This window comes from Typopeltis vanoorti, chromosome 4 (genome assembly GCF_054136105.1).
Source record: "Typopeltis vanoorti isolate ZY-2024b chromosome 4, IOZ_Tvanoo_1.0, whole genome shotgun sequence".
NCBI classification, from domain to species: Eukaryota; Metazoa; Arthropoda; class Arachnida; order Uropygi; family Thelyphonidae; genus Typopeltis; species Typopeltis vanoorti.
The window spans coordinates 67,630,533-67,645,004 of record NC_143552.1 but is presented as its reverse complement, the minus strand read 5'-3'; positions in this window follow the sequence as shown (position 1 = coordinate 67,645,004).

The following is a 14,472-nucleotide window of genomic DNA, read 5'->3' as shown; positions in this document are numbered from 1 at the left end:
CTTCGCGATTCGCGCCAACGCGGTCACCTTAGTTCCCTCTATTTTTTTTCACATGTGTGTCTGCCTTCCTTTCTTGGAAGACGCTTAGGTTTCCTTTTCAATACTTCTCTCCCTCCCTTCTTTTCCATAATACAGAATGGCAAAAGTGACCCTTGAACCCTGACTCATAGGCCTAGCTAATTTAGTACTAGAGACTGGCTTTATCAGATGGATTTGCCAGCTTACATGGATCACACATAAAATATAAAAGCTTATTATACAAATTCATGAAATTCCTAAATTTTAAGTGTTTTGTACTTGTAAACAGCTTACACTTATCCTATTGCCAACGTTCCATATTCTCTGCCTTAGTTGTATTTAAGGTTGTGACCTGAATATTTTATAATAAACATTTCATAGCTTATTCAGGACACAACAATAGTGATGTGAGGACACATGCAGGTATCTATCTGTGTGAGTAGATTTTCTAACGATTGAGATTTTAATAGAATCAGATGTCTTAGTAAGTCTTACGTCCAGGAAGGAAAGAGATCAATTTTCTTTAACCTCCATTGTTAATTTGATATCTTGGTGGAAGTTATTTAAATGATTAAAAAAAGACTGAAGGTTATCGATGCCTTGTTCCCATAAGTTTCTGGCTTCATCTTTAAAAGGTTTTACAGGAAATTCTTCTTCATATATAAAAAACTCAACAGATTTCGTCTCGAAAATTTAAAACTCCAGCCTTCAGATATCATGGTGAGCTTTAACGTGGTTCTCAAGAGGTTCTCGATATTTTAAAGAACAAGATTTCAAAAAAGATGTTTTCCTTGCTATCACATTGCGTTCATTCCGGCTACTTTCAATATGAGAAAAAAAGTTTACAAACAAAATAAGGGATTGGCAATGGACAGCTCCCTGTCTCCTATTTTAGCTAACATCTTTTTTGAAGATTTCGAACAAAAGGCAATCTCCTCAGCTACTCTCAAACCAAAAATTTGGCTAAGATTTGTAGATGACATATTTCTTATCTGGGAACGTGGCACCGATAACCTTCAGTCTTTTTAAAATCATTTAAACAACTTCCACCAAGATATCAAATTAACAATGAAGGTTGAAGAAAATGGATCTCTTCCCTTCCTGGACGTAAGACTTACTAAGACATCTGATTCTATTAAAATCTCAATCTTTAGAAAATCTACTCACACAGATAGATACCTGCATGTGTCCTCACATCACTATCCTGCACAGAAAGTGGATATCATCTCAACCCTAGCACATCATGCCAGATCTATACTGTCAGATGATGAAGAGCTAAAAAATGAACTACAACATCTGCAAAGAACCTTAACAAGTAATGGCTACTCGTCGAAAACTATTAATAAGCATCTATACCACTGCCATCAAAACAACTCAGAAACACAAGACAACCCCAAAGGTTATATCTCCTTACCATACATCAGCTCGCTCTACACGAAACTAAGAAGAATTTTATGAAAGTTCAACATAAAAACCTGTTTCTCTACTCTTCCTAAACTAAGATCGATTTTAAGCAAATACAAACAAGCTCACAACCATCTACAATTCCCAGGAGTATACAAAATCACGTGCGACTGCGGGAAGCAATACTATGGCCAAACTGAAAAATCCATCCTCCTACATCTGGAAGAACACCAGAGGGACATTGCCTACAAAAGAACTAGAGCAAGTGCCCTGTCAAGCCATGTGCTGTTTTCAGTAAACACAAACGATGAAGGCTGTCAACATGAGATAAACTGGACAACAACTTTAAACCTTCATATATGCCGTAACGAGATGGAGCGCCGCATAGTCGAGTCTAAGGAAATTGTTATGGACCCTCATCACATAAATAATAACATTAGCTATAAACTACCAGACTCTTTCAGCTCTGCTATCCAATATTGGCACACTCGTGAAATCAGACGCACACAGCTGCCTAACAATAGAACTTCAACACGGGCTGTAGCTACAGTTCAAAACTAATTGAATTTTATAGTAGTCATTTTTATAGTGATACAATGTTTCTTGTAGTGTCTATTTGCTCTCTATGTTCCCATGCCTGAAGAAGTCGGACAATTCGATGAAACATGTTGCGTTTTGAATAAATTTAATTATTATTCTAGACTCGGTTATAGTCAGTATATACAAATATGAATATATATATATATATATATATATATATATATATATAGTGCAATGACTTTAAAATTAATTCCTATTAAAATTCAAAAAACGATTGACTCAAGACCAAATATATAAGTGTGTGTAATAAAACTATTTTGGATCTAAGGCTTTCTGATTACTAAAATTACTATCTTTTGATATCTCTTTTTCATAATTAGAGAAGATTAATCATTCATACTGAGCTGTTTCACAAATTAATAAATATTGTTAACATATCTACCAGATTGAGTATTTTATTTACAGCAAAATTGTATCAAGAATAAGTGTTGTTCAGACTGAGTTATTTAATAGGCCTTTTCTCAAAATGTAAATTTTTGTTATAAGACTGCAGTAATTCTTCATCTAGCATATATATTTTCTTCCACACACTAATCATATGAACACTGTCATATCAAGTAATCCTAGATCAGTGAAAATAGTTTCTCTTGATATCTCTACAAATAGGACTCTTCATTTGTGCTGCTTTAATCAAACTGTTTCACTGGTTTCTGAATAATAATTCATTTATCACATCACTCCTGTCCTTCAGATAAAAAAACAACTTTTCTTTCAGTGTTTTTATTTTTTGAATGTTGAAATAAATGCATGTCGAGTTTCTCCTTTCTGGTACTTAATTGCACTATTTATCTGTCAGCCATAGGATTCATGTTTGTTTAAGAATTCATTCTGAAAATGAATACTTAAGCAAACATGAGGCTATGGAAGTCATCATCAAATTCCTGACATGTATACTCAAGAGGTGTACATGTCAAGAGGTATGATAGTACTACATGAAAAATTTACATCATTACTAACTTCCTATCTACAATTTTCCTCCAAATCAGTCTATTACTTGTCAAGACTCCAATATTATCAGATCTTATATTTCTATCATCTAAGGCACATTGTACCGTATCAATCCACCTATTTCTTGGTCTTCCTCTGGGTTGTTTTCCTGCCAACCTGGCAGAGAACACTTGTTTTGCTAATCTTTCCTCGCCCATTCTGTTTAAGTGACCATACCACCTGAGATTAGTTCTGCTAACACATTTCTGGATGCCGACAATGTCAAGTTCTTTCCTAATATCCTCGTTTTTAATATGACATTGCCATCGATGCCATCTGGTCACGCCTCTAATCTTCCTCAGGACTCTGATATCTGCGGTCTCTAGACTTTGGTCAAGTGTTTTACTTCTGGCCCAGCTCTCAGATCCATAAGTTAAAACTGGTTTGAACACTGTCTTGTATACAGCTAATTTAGTGTTCCAACTAATTTCTCTTATTCCATATGAATTTATTCAATTGACTTCCTACCATACCAGCTTTGTTGATTCTGTTATCTATTTCCATATTTAATTTACCATCTTCAGTAAAAATCGTGCCTAAGTAGCTGAAATGTTTTACTTGTTCCACAGGTTCCCCATTCACAACACAGTTGACATTTTCGGCAATTCTACCTATTTTCATTGTCTTTGTCTTTTTAATGCTAACCTTCATACCATATCTATTACAATAGTTATTCAATTTAGTCAGGGAATCTTGCAAACTTGTAGCAGATTTATTCAGAAGTATAACATCGTCCGCATAAAGCAAAAAGCTGACATTAACATCTCCAATTCTGATATCATGTTTAATACCACTTGCCTCCATAATTCATAATGTGATTCATATAGATAATGATTAACAGAGGGAATAATGTGCATCCCTGTCTCACACCAGATTTAACATTAAACCATCTTCCTGTACATCCCTCAATTCTAACTGCTGACTTACAACTCAAATACAGATAAGTACTGCTTGATATAATGCCCCGTTGACACCATATAATTGTAGCGTATTGAATAGCTTCTCTCTTGGCACCTTGTCATATGCCTTTTCCAGATCGACAAAACTTAAATACAGATCTTTGTTATATTCACATACTTTCTCACAGCTTCCACAATTCTTTTCAACCATTTCTCAAGTATACTAGCATAGATCTTGCCAGGAACACTCAGTAGGGAAATACCTCTGTAATTCTCACATTCAGTTTTATTTCCCTTTTTATATATGGGCACTATTAAAGCTCTACTCCAATCTTTGGGAATTCGCCCCTCTGTCCAGCCTTTCTGAACTATGCAGTGCAGCCACTGTAAGACTTTTATACCACCATACTTCAGCATTTCTGGTCGAATATCATCTACTCCTGCTGCCTTTCCACATTTCAAGCCTTTGATGGCTTTTTCTACTTAAAGTATGGATATGTATTCCTGACTGTATGCCTGTTGAGTGTTTTTCACCACTGTGCTATCACTGTTTGTTTCATTTAGCAGTTTTTCAAAGTAATTACTCCCTACTTTAAGGATATCTTTTTCTCCCATTTTCATGTCACCTTTATAATCTCTAACTCCTTTTACTGCACTCTTTCCTCCATTTCTAAGCTCTTCTTCTATAACATCCAGAATATCTTACCACCTTCTTGATATTTATTTTCTATGTTCTTGCCAAAGGCCTCCCATGACTTTTGTTTACTAGTTTTACACAGTGTTTCGCTTTCTTACATTTATCTCTGTATTCTCTAAGAGGAAAAGCTGACTTATTTGTCAGGAACCTTTGATATGATTTCCTCTTTTCCTTCACTGCCTTTTTAACTTTCTGTGTCCAGCATGGAGTTCTGATTTTTCTATCCTTGCAGAACAACCTCACCACATGCCTCTCTGGCTGAATCAATCAGGGTTTTCTTCAAGGCTTGATACTGAATCTCCAAGGTTTGGTTCCTGTTCTCAAACTCTTTCGTTTTTTCTTGAATAATATTTGTGTATGTTAGTCTACAATTCACATCTGAGAGCTGCTCAACTTTTATTCGCTTTAAAACTTTCTTATATGTTATTCTTTTCAATATGAAATTCAATTTTATCCTGCTCAAGACTAAACTGTGATCACTTCCAATTTCAAATCCTCTGTACACTCTGGTGTCCTGCACCAGGGAGAAAACATCACTATCAACGAGACTTTTCTTATTCCTTGCCTCTTCTTTCCATGTGAATTTGTGCACATTTTTATGCTGGAACATTGTGTTAGTAATAACCAGTCCATGTCCTGAGCAGAAATCCAACAGGTATTTGCCATTATTATTAGCTTTGCTCTTTTCTCCAAATTTTCCCAAAATATTTTTGTATGTCTGACAATCATTTCCTACTCTGCTATTCAGATCCCCAACCAGGACCAACTTTTCCTTTTTCATTGCATCAGTTGCTTTTTCTAAAGCATCAAAAAATTCCTCCACTTCTACCTTAGTAGAACCTTCTGTTGGACCATAGGCACAAATAAGTCTCATTGTCCAGTTCCCCATTCTCATATTTGTCCACATCACTCTACTTGAGACTGCCTGCCATTCAAGAAGATTAGTCTTGTATTTTGTGTTGAATACTATGGCTAATCCTTCTTTTCCTTGATTGTCATTGCCTGAATATAACATTTTGTATTTATTGTTCAGAAAGATCTCACCAGTTTTTGTCTTTCTTGTTTCAGTCACCCCTATTATGTCGATCTGGTACTTATCTAATTCCTCAGCTAGCTCCATTTCTTTGCCATTCGGGCTTCTTATGTTGATAGTACCGATCTTTAACTCTGGTGATGGTTTGTTGGGGTGTGTTTTCAGATTTGTTCCAGTAGCTGACTTTTTGCTGTTTGCCCTGGTTCTCTGGCAAAAACAATTAGAGCCTTGTTTAACCGGGCGACGCTCCAGCCAGCATGAAATTTTGTCATGTTGTACCATCATTTTCTATATTGGTTTAAGCCAATAAGAATACAATTTGGTCAGCTAAATCCTAAATTGCCAGCCCATCCTCGTTTGTTCAGTATCCAGGTAGATATCCAACAGGGTGGACCACGAGAAGGTGAGGATTGGACATTAGGTCAGAAGCTCTGGTTGGTTCTCTGCATTCCTTTAAAGGCTATGTGGAGATCTCCTCTCAGTTATACAGCTTTGAGTTATACAGTTATAGAGACTTCCATGGCCTCTTAGTTGGATACCAACACTCTTCAAGTCCAGTTGGCAATCTCCTGTGAATTTCTTTGCTGTCATGTGCAATTTAGTCCAAAAAACTTTTTTTTTAAAACATTTATCGATCTCTAATTGAGCACATGGCAAGTACTAATTACATGAAGTCTACAAGAATTCTAACATATAAAAGCATTGTAAAAAGATTCATAATTGCAAATTATTATTTTTTTTGTACAATGGTAAGTGAATTTGATATACTGAGTTTGATAGACTGTATGTAAATACTAAGTTAATATTATTAACACTTTCATTGCCAAGCTGAAAATTGGAATTTCGTGTGGCGGCCAAATTTAAAAAATTTTTTTATTTAGTTAGTGACGTCCACGCGATAACGCGTGATCGGACGTTTGGTGAGAACTCTCATCGCGTGATTGGCAATGAACGTGTTAAACACTAATAATATAACACAAGTAATATATTATACTTGACAAATATTAAATTCTTGTTTTAGTCCACATTTTATCCTAATGTGCGCAAATATAATTATTGCAGCACATGCTATATAATAGTTACTGCTACTGTAATGAACATACAACTCACAGTATCAGAAAAATAAATAAAAAGTATTTTTTGTTTTTATACTAAGTAGTAGTAGACTAAATTAACCATAAAGACTCTTGAGTGCCCATCAACGAAAAGCGCATTCCTTGGGATACGTGTTTCCTTATATTATGTTGAGAGCCACTTCATATTCAATCTTTTGACTTTTTAGGAAGCTAGATCCATGAAAACATTGAGTTAACTTGATGGCAAGCATTACTTTTCAGTTCAGTAGAATATCATTAATATAAACTAAATTTATACAAAATTCTAATTTATATGAAGTCCTGTTAATGTTCCACTGGTGGTGAGATATGAGCAAAATATTTCCTACAAATTAAGAGAACAGCAACATTGAAGAATGGTAGTACTGAAGGGATGTATGGATTGCATTGGAGAATTTCAAGAGTTTAAGATGGATAATATTACTACAACAGCAATGCTAACATCACAAGAATTACTAACCACCAAACAAAATTGTTTTTGTTACCAGTGATGAAATTGAAAAAAAGCACAGACTGTTTTCTAAAAAGATGTTCAAAAATACACTGGGCATATTGTTAGCTTGCAGCAACACTAATAAGGAAAACAGCAAGTTGGCATAATAATAACAACAAACTATAAAACTGGAGGAAAACTCACTTAAAAACTTTTATTTGTGTAATTTTCAGAACAGAATGGCAATCAAACAATAACAGAAAATTCTAAAAAGAACCACTTTAGTAGCTAATGTAAGATATCTAAAATGATCAATATTTTCCTAACTGAAAGAAAAAAAAATTATATATATGTATATTACTATTATTATTAAGAGAGACCTCCAGGAAGGCCACATATTAGATGCACAAGCTATTATACTTATTCTTGAATTCATTCACCACACTGCTTGCACACACAACATCCAATGGAAATACATTCTAATGACGCACCACCATACGAGAGAAAAAATCTCACCCACTTCTTAGTAGCATTCATTCGTAGCTTTCAAGGATGCCCTCCTCTTGTCCTTTCCCCACCCTCCATAAAATGAAGAATTCCATCAACTGAAATCCTGTATGACTCTTCAGAAGTTTGTAAGTCTCAATCACATCAGCTGTCTTTCTCTTGTTTGCTAGTGTCTGCAGTCTACAATTTCTCAATCTGTCTTCGTAATCACTATTCCACAATCCAGATATCATTTTTAACACTTCCTTTGCACTCTCTCCAATATATCAGAATCACAATGAAAACCAGGAGACCAGACCTGTGCACAATAGTCCAAGTGAGGTCTCATCAAGGCAAAATGACATCCTTATCTTTACACGTGAAAATTCGTTTCGGCATTGCAATTATCTTTTGAATTGTATTTGCAATCTTTGCTACATGGCCCCTGAACTTTAACTTGATATCTATTAACACTCCAAGATCAGATCCCTAGCCTGATCAGTTTCTTGTAGCATAATTCCACAAATATAATACGACATTGGATATCTAATCATGCCAAAGTGCATTACTTTGCATTTACTGACATCCATTTTCCCATGCCAACAATTCCAGCCTATTCAAATCATTCTGCAAGTGCTGCATATTAGTAGCATTCCCGATTATCCTATCTTTGCATCATCAGCAAATAGCTGTATGTCTCCTGTCAAATCCTTCCCAATATCATTAATATACAGATTGAATAACAGTAGATCAAGGACTAATCCTTGTGGTACACCACCAGTTACCTTAAATCTTGCAGACTCACATTGCCCTGTATACCCACTTTTTGATATTTGTCAGTCAGCAATCCTCTTATCCATGCTAATATTTTATAATCCAAACCCATATTCTCCAATTTATGCAACAGTTCCATGCAGTATTCTGTCAAAAGCCTTAGCAAAATTCAAAAGTATCATGGTGTATCCATTCCGCTTGTCTAGCTCAACTCAATGGTAATATCATTATAGAATGTGAGCAAATTGTTAAAACATGACCTTCTCTTAGTAAATCCATGCTGTTCATTGCAAGGTAGAGATTTTTCTAAATTTTTCCCAATTTTTCCAAAATCTTCACTACCATTCCTGATATACTGATTGGTTAATAGTTTGTGGTAGATGTCGTTCATTCTCTGAAATACCACCACCTTGCTTATTAGAGACCTGAAGTGGCTGCAACCATGTTTGGTCGCTAGAGCAAGGGTTCTGATTTATGTCCACCCCACTCTTCCCACTGCATGTGGGAAGAGTGGGGCGGACATAAATTGAAAAATTCCATCAACTGAAATACTGTATGACCCTTTCAGAAGTTTGTTAGTCTCAATCATATCACCCCTCTTGCTTCTATTTGCTAGTATCTGCAGTCTACAAATTCTCAATCTGTCCACAATCCTGATATAATTTTTAACACTTCCTTTGCTCCAATATATCTGAAATCACAATGAAAACTAGGAGACCAGACCTGTGCACACTAGTCCAAGTGAGGTCTTACCAAGGCCTAGTAAAGAGGCAAACTGACATCCTTATCTTTACACGTGAAAGTTTGTTTCACCATTGCAGTTGATTATATTTGCAATCTTTGCTACATGGTCCCTGAACCTCAACTTCCTATCTACTAACACTCCAAGATACCTAGCCTGATCAGTTTCTTCTAGCATAATCCCACAAATATAATACGGCATTGGAATCTAATCAACCCAAAGTGCATTACTTTGCATTTACTGACATCCATTTTTCCATGCCAACAATTCCAGCCTATTCAAATCATTCTGCAAGTACTATATATCAGCAGCATTTCTGAATACCCTACCTGTATTTGCTTCATCAGCAAATAGCTGCATGTTGCTTGTCAAATCCTTCCCAATATCATTAACGTACAGATTGAATAACAGTGGACCAAGCAGTGATCCTTGTGGTACATCACTGGTTACTTAAATCCTGCAAACTCACATCCCCCATATACCACTTTTTGATATGTCAGTCAGTCATCCTCTTATCCATGCTAATATTCTATAGTCCAAACCCATATTCTCCAAATTATGCAACAGTCTATGCTATATTCTGTCAAAAGCCTTAGCACAATCCAAAAGTATCATGGTGTATCCATTTCCCCTGGTCTAGTTCAATGGTGACATTGTTATAGAATTTGAGCAAGTTGCTAAAACATAAGCTTTCCATTTCTGGATGCAAGCCCTAACCAATTTTTTCAAAATCTTCACCACTACTGCTTCTGAGATACTAATTGGTCGATAGCTGGATACATCAGTCTTTGCACTACCCTTGTGCAATGGAATTACCATATTCTTTTCATTCCTACAGAATCTTCCGTTTTGAGACTTGCATTAGACTTGTCAAAGGAATAGCCAGTTCAACTGAACTCTTTTAGCACACATGCTGATATCCCATCAGTCCCTATTGCTAAATTCTTATTGTTTATGCAACAGCTCTAACACTTCGTCTTTATACATCTGAGTTCCTTCATCCAGTGAAGAGATAACAGAACTCAATGTCACATACACCAGGTTGATAGCATTTAATAAAATGGGCACTCATTAGTTGAACAATCTCTTTTGTATCTATAACTCTCATGCTATCTCATTTAGAAGAGTTATTCTTTCATATTCATTCTTTCTTTTACTTGCAGCATATGATAGAATTCTTGTGGGTTGTCTTTAGCACGCAGAGCCAGTTTCTTTTCATACTCAAACTTTGCATAATTTTCATTCTTTACTTACTAATCTCCTGCTTAATAAGATTATGCATTCATTTGACTCCTACCCTATTTATTCTTTGAACTCTCAGGACAGACTCTGATATTGCATTATTTAAGTATTGTTTAAATGCTTACTATGCACTGTCGATATTCTTCCCATCCAGCAACTGATTCAATTCCAGTGAACTCAGTATACTTCTCAGTTGGTCATAATTTCCTGCTTTGTAGTTTAGCATAACCTTTTCTGAATGGAATGTTCATAAACTTAGTCATTTCCCAAGCGAATTGGTAGCAGCTATAAGATAGCAAGAATTAGATTTTTATACTGGTAATAACATTTGTAACAAATTCAAAGATATAACAATATAACGTCAACTTCTTAATAACAGCTGAAAGAAAAAAAGAACTGGATTTTTTCTACCACTAAAGAATGTAGAAAAAATGCCAAAACTGGTCTCACAATTATCATCTGATTTCAAAATATCTTTTATCTTGATTTTTCAGAATACTTTAAGTGTAACACAACATACTACTGATCATTTTATAATTCTTAACAGTAACATTATACAATGTTGAATGGAATGTGTCAAACATAAAAATTACCTCTCTTTGAGAATGTGATTTTAGGAATAGTCCATTTACTACTACTGCCCTAACTAATATATAATTGAATTGTATAATATAACATACAATTTTTACAACTTTTTAATGGAGAATCCCGATGAAAATATTAACTTGTATTTTATGAACACTTAAAATGAGAAATATTTTCAAGTATTCAAAGTTTGGACAGTCATGTAACTGGGGGGGGGGGGGAGACTTCAGAGGAATAATACTAACAATATTTATAAATAAGAAATAATACCATCAATGTAAAAATACAGTCAAACTTAGCTTAAAAAAAGAAACCAAAGAGCCTCCATAGACCATTGAATAGTGACAGTGGCCTTTGGTTGATAATATTTATATTCAAATCCAATCTAGAACATAAATTTTATGAGTGCTTTTCAAACTGAATGTGGGATAGCCAGTTTCACACGAAGGCAGATTTTTCATCCTGAATTTTTGTTATAAAATTTCTCATATATATCCTCAAGAAGCCTGTGTACAGGATATTGTTACATGAAGAATTTACATTATGTTAACTTCCTATGAACAATTTCATTCAAATTATTCTGTTATCTGTCAGGTCTCCAATATTGTCTCAAGTCACCTACATCTAGATCCTCCGCTAGATCTCTTTCCATCTTATCTTTTTTGCTAAAATTTCTTTGTTCATTCTGTTTAAGTGACCATACTACCTGAGGTTTTCTCTCTCTCTGACACTCCTGAATGCTAAGTTCCTTCCTAATATCTTCATTTTTAATATGACTATGCCCTTGATACCATCTGTCCACTCTCCTAATCTTTCTCAGAACTCTCACATCTGGGTTCTCAGTCTTTGCTCAACTATTTCTAACCAGGTCTAAGTGTTTTGACTGATTTCTCTCATATTCCATACAAATTTATTCTGTTCCCCACACTACTAGCTTTGCTTATATATTGTCTATTTCCATATTTAATTTGTCATCTTAACTAAAAATTTTACCTATACAGTTGATGTTTTACTAATTATATATAGGATTCTCATTCAAAATGCAGCTGATTTTCATACCAGATTTATTATAGCAGTTATTCAATTTAAGAAATCCAAGACTTTATTTAAGAGTATAACATCATCTGCATAAAGTAAAGAACTGAGTTGAATCTTTAATTTTGATATCAGGCCCAATATCACTTTCCTTCATAATGTGATCCACATAGATGATGATGTAGCATGCCCTTGTTTCATATCTGATTTTATATCAAACCATCTTACTCTACTTCCATCAATTCTAACTGCTGACTAACAACTCAAATATGCATGTATTGCTTGATATAGTGTCCCATCACCATATAATTGTAGCACTTTGAACAGCTTTTTCTTGGTAACTTATCATATGCCTTTTCCAGATCTACAAGACTTAATATACAGATTCTTGTTATATTCTCATGATTTCTCAACTTTTTGTCTTAAAGAAATCCAATCACGATCATCTCTGTTTGGCCCAAACCCCACTCAAGTCAAGTTTCCCTTCCACATTTTTGCTTAACTCATTGAAGCATGCTTGCAAAAATCTTGCTTGGAACACTTGGTAGGAATATTCCTCTATATTATTTCCCTTTTTATAAACGGTAGTATGAAAGCTCTACTCCAATCATCCAGAATTTGATCTTCTGACCAGGCCTTCTCTAAAAATTGCTCAACTTTGATTCTTTTTAAAACTAAATAATTATTCCCTATTTCAAATCTCTTCTATACTCTTGTGTCCTGAACCATCATGAAGATGTTGCTCAACAATAATGTAGTTGACAAGACTTATTTCTTGTGCATCTTCTCTCTATGTGTATTTGTGCACATTTTTTATGTTTGGAACATGGAATGTTAGTAACTAGTCCTTGTCCCAAACAGCTATCCAGAAAGTACTTACCATTCTTATAAACTTTGCTCTTTTCTCCAAATGCTCCTGAAAATTTCTGTATATCTAGTATTCATTTTCCTACTCTACTGTTTGGATCACCAATAAGGACCATGATTTTCTTTGTTAGTCATCTTCTCTAATGACTCAAAAATTCCTCCACTTCTTCCTAGTAGAACCATCTGGGCAATCATAGGGATGATAAGCCTTACTGTCCAATTCCTTATTTTGATGTTTGCCCACATCACTCTATTTGATATTAACTGCTCTTCAAGAAGTTTAGTATGTTGAATACTAAAGCCGCTCTTTCCATTCCCTGATAATTTCATGTTGTGTCTTTTTTTTTTTTTTTTTTTTTGTCTTAAGTCAATACAGAATACACTCTGGTCAGTTAAATCTCAAATTGCCAGCCTATCCTCATCCATGTGGTGTCTACCTGCATACTGAAGGAGAGACTATGTAGCCTTTTAAGAAATGTGGAGAATAAACCATGGCTTCTGCCTTAATCCATTCTCCTCCCAGTTATCTAGCTTTGATCACTATGCTGAATTTTTTCTTCACAAAAATCAGTATTATTACTCCCAACACACATGCAACAAAGCAGACAAGTAGCCAAAGAGAAAATACAATTACAGTCATGGACTATTAGAAACAATTATATCCCATATTCCTGCATTATGGACCCAAAGGGACCATAAATGGATCCAAATTATTTGGCTGTTATAGGATGAAGCCAACATTTAAAATGAAAATGAGAAAAAGAAACAGCATATCAAAGTGAAACTGAAGCATTTTTTTCCTTTCCATATTTTATTACCCATTAAACAAATGAGCTTTAGTGAAATCTAAAAATAGCATACTAATAACATCAAAAACCTATTTGCAGTGGTGCTTTGCCTCCTAGAGACTGCTTGCTTTGTGGAAGAAGAAGACAAACAGAGCTGGATTGTGCCACAAACTATTTAGATACAATTAAATTACTATTAAATACTGTCCTACATATAGCATTAAGTAGATGAGTATTTTACTGTTTCACATCAACTCAGTGAACTTTGTTCAACTTTTGGCTGATTATGCTTTTGCTATGTGTAATTAAAAAGAAGCAAAGTCCATCTATGATTTGCATGCATAGGCATCATTTCCTGTTATATACTCCAGGATACTATGAGCAATAGTATTACATAATTAAGTTTGTGTTCTCACAAGCTTCCTATCAACAGTTTTCTTTCAAATTAATTTGTTGTGTCTGCAGTATGTCAGAGCTTGAATTCTGGTCTTTTAAACACATCAATTCAGCCTAGATCAGTCTTCTTTTGAGTCTTTTCCTAGCATTGCACATCTGTTCTGCTAATCTTTTCTGGTTAAGCCACCATACTACCAAGATTATCTCTGTTCACCACTGATATTTTTTGTTCAATCTGTTAATCACTTTCATATCTGTGATCCTCTAAATGTTCAACCAAATATTATTTCTAATTCAGCTTTCAGATATATTGCAAGTTTGGTGTTTTGGCTAATTTCTCCCTAATTATACTTAAATTTATTCAGCCCCCC